Source organism: Capsicum annuum, chromosome 7 (genome assembly GCF_002878395.1).
Source record: "Capsicum annuum cultivar UCD-10X-F1 chromosome 7, UCD10Xv1.1, whole genome shotgun sequence".
Taxonomy (NCBI): Eukaryota; Viridiplantae; Streptophyta; class Magnoliopsida; order Solanales; family Solanaceae; genus Capsicum; species Capsicum annuum.
The window spans coordinates 88,791,877-88,795,665 of record NC_061117.1 but is presented as its reverse complement, the minus strand read 5'-3'; positions in this window follow the sequence as shown (position 1 = coordinate 88,795,665).

Genomic DNA, 3,789 nt, shown 5'->3' with positions numbered 1-3,789 from the left:
CTTATTGAAAAACCCAACATACCTTGAATGATGAACTTTAGATCGATACTCGTTTTTGAGATGTTAATCGTGCCTTTAAATGATAGTTCTTGGAGTTCTTGAACTAGGAAATTGGATCTTGAATAAATTTGCAGAATTAATGGTGAACTTTGGAGGTTCTTGAAGTTCTTGAACTAGGAACTTGGAATCTTGAATAAATTTGCAGAATTAATGGTGAACTTTGGAGGTTCTTGAAGTTGGATGTAGGAGCTTAGGGTTTTCTTTTTGAGGGAATTTGATGAAATATAACATATAATACTTCTAATAGGCTTTAATATAGGGTTTGGATGGATTTTGGGTGAGGGGGAATGACCAAAACGCCCCTAAAAATCAAATAATTCTCGAATCTGTCCTTTGGTGCACTGTTTTGATAGTCTAATGTAGATCAACCATAACGTTTTACTCTAATATCCACATTGGATGAAACCAATTTCATTAGAAAAAGGACTTTTATATATTTCTGTTGATATATAGTATCTCACCCAGATCATTGTGTACGAGTAGTTATGATTGTTTGAAGTTGACCCAAAAATTCGCTTTTGGTAGGCTGAAGTAGATTGACCATAACTTTTTGCTCCGATAGACAAATTGGATGAAACAAATTTCATTGGAAAGAGGACTTACAGAGCTTTCCGTTGATATATAGTAAATCACCCATATCATTATGTACAAGGAGTTATGATCATTTAAAGTTGGAGAAAAAATATGCCAGGCCTCAGTACTTTTTCCTGCACGTTTTACCGTTCACTACTATTCATGGTTCGATCGGAATGTTCATAACTCATCGCTCGAATGTCCGTTTTGGATGATACACATATCGTTGGAAAGATTATTGGATACTCTATGTCGTAGTGGGTCATAATCTAAGACATTCCATATGAAAAATTTATAATTCATTCTAGAAGATAGAACCCAACACATTTATGCATAAAATTTTAACAAAAAATTTCCCGGGGTATTACACATTATCTATAGCATTGTCACTAAATTTGACTAATTCTCCATCTACATTCTTTAAAATAGAAGAAATTTCTTTCTTTCTTGACATGTATCTGCTATATTTATTGTCAATCCCCCATATTTCCTTATTATAGTTTTTGCAAACATGTTTTTACACAATATGAAAATTAATTTTGTTTAGGTAACCAAGTGGTCTTGGGTCCTTGTGGGTTAGAGGTGTTTTCTTTAGGCTTCAAAACCCACGTGTTGCTAGGCTTGTTCCAGCAACTATATGAACTGTTCCCTTTCTTTCCACAAATAAAGCAGACAGGTCTTTGAGAGGAGAAGGAGGTCCTGGCTAATTTAAATAATTTTGATGAGGAACATAAGTTGTTTTTAAAATAATTAGATCTTTCAAAACTGTGACTTGGGTATTTCTTTAAGCTGTTTAACTGAATTTTTTACAATATCAAGCTCTTCGTGACTCAAGTCGATTTCAATTTGACATGCTTAGATTTTTATTTGATAGTTTCTTCATTTCTCTTTGAGTTTTTGTTTAAACCAAGATTCATAACCTTTTTTCACTTGAGCAAGTTTGTTATATCCATTTATAACCTTTTGATGCTTTTTAGTTATCAAATATAAATTAGATTCAAGAGTATTACAGTTATGACAATCTTGTAGTCTTACCTCGCTAGATTCACCTGTTTCCATGAAGCATATATTGGCTTCTTCTATTTAATCTTTGGTTTCATCTTTATCAGTCCAGGCTGTAAAATATTAATTCTTCCTGGATGTTCTTCTTCTTAATTCATATAGTTTTTCTTGAAGTGGTCATGCCTTCAATAATAATAGCAGCGATCATGATTTTTAATAGAGTAATTATTTTTGTACCATAGGATCTTTTATATCTCTGTCTCATGATCTGCCTTACTCAACGATTGATAAGGGCCATTCCTGCGCTATTTGTATCTTTCAAAATGTCCTCTTCTTAGTTAGAGTAGCATTCAAGTCTACTGGTTTCTTATTTTCCTCTTTGTGGTACCTGTTGATATAATTTTGTTCATATGTAATGAGATTACCTCATAGTTTGTCATATGTCATATTTTCCTCTTTGGACCAACTTCTAGACTTCTAGTCTGTGTGGATAGATTATCCCTAATGACTTCAGTTCACATACAAACTTGCTGAATCTGGCAAACTTTTTTTCAATGTTCTCATGATCTTCCATTTTGAACTGCTCATATTCATTGACTAAGGTAGCAATCTTTGACCTTTTAACTTTGGTGGTTCCTTCATAGGTTAACTCAAATTTGTCCCACATTTCTTTTGCAGTCTCATAAGTTAATATCTTGCTGTATTCTTATCGAACGTGTATTAGTTTGGATTACCTCTTGTTGTTATTTGGTGATCTCAAAACTTTCAAGATCTTCTATGTCAGTGCTTCTAGATTCTTTGTCTTTGTCCTTTCTCTTCTCTTTGAGTCCCGATATCGGCTTTGGGCCCTTCTTAATGACAACCCAGGCTTGAAAGTCATTTGATTGGACAAAATTCTGAACCTATTTTTCTAGTAAGAGTAATGTTTTCCATTAAAGTATGGTGGTCATGTGGAGGAGTGACCATCCTGGAGAAGAGCACCAAGAATTTGATAATTTTTCATTTCATCTTTGCTCACTTGTGGTTAAGCAACATGGTTTGTGATACCTCTCTAATACAAATTTAAATTCATGAAGGGGTGGGTGAATTAAAAATTTTCTGTGAGTCGGCTACTGACTTCTCAAAGTTGACTCCCCTGCAGATTAGTACACTTCACAAAATAGATTAGGTTTGAAATAATTAAGCAAGTAAATAAACAAACCTAAAGTAAAGACGTAGAGATTTATCTTTGTTTGTAACACCAATTTTGTGCCTACATCTAGTCCACTTGGGTTTCAACGATTCCTTAGATCGTTCAATGTCGGGCTTAAGTACAATGATGGAAAACAAGTTTTGAAGACTAATTTTGTTCTTCATATCTTGTGACACAGGTTTAGTTGATGTTACCAAGTTGACTCGATCTTACTATTTATACAACAATTATAAACTAAAGGTTACAATGCTTCATGAGACTAAGATTGAGACACTTTGATATTCTTCTTGAAGTTGTGTAACCCGTGTCATTCTTCGGTTTTCTTCTTTAATAGTCTTCGACTGCAACTCTTCATAAGGAAACCCAAGATATTTTTTCTTAATCAAGGATTTGAATTAATTCCTTGATTAAGGAATGTAGCCATGATATATTCCCATATAAGATATGTCCATATATGACTTTTACTCATGTTCATATCAAATATGTCACGATCTTTTATTTATTGTGATTGATCTTGATTTGCTATGATTCTCGGGACTGAGATTTCTGTGATTGATCTGGTTTGCTGCAATTCTTAGGACTTAGATTCTCCTTCCATTTTTTCTCATTTTGATTTATTTGCATGAATGTCATTCATCCTATTTTGATGTCCTTCTATTCCTGGAGCTGAGTTTCTTACTTGTGTCTTTTATCCTTTCATCATTAGCATCTTCTAGCATCTTACTTATTTTATCCTGCAAAGATCCAGTCATTAGTTTGTCATTATTAAAACATAAACTTAAGAGGCTAACAAAGAGATAAAGGTTTTCTCCCATGAGGGAAATGGTGTGTGCATTGTCAAAGGAGGTTATGTATTTCGTGTGTTGATGGTTTGAGACAATGAACTTTAGCTGAAATGGATGGTGCTTTATATTCTATTCACCCAGGAACCACTAAGATCTATTGAGATTTGCAGGAAATCT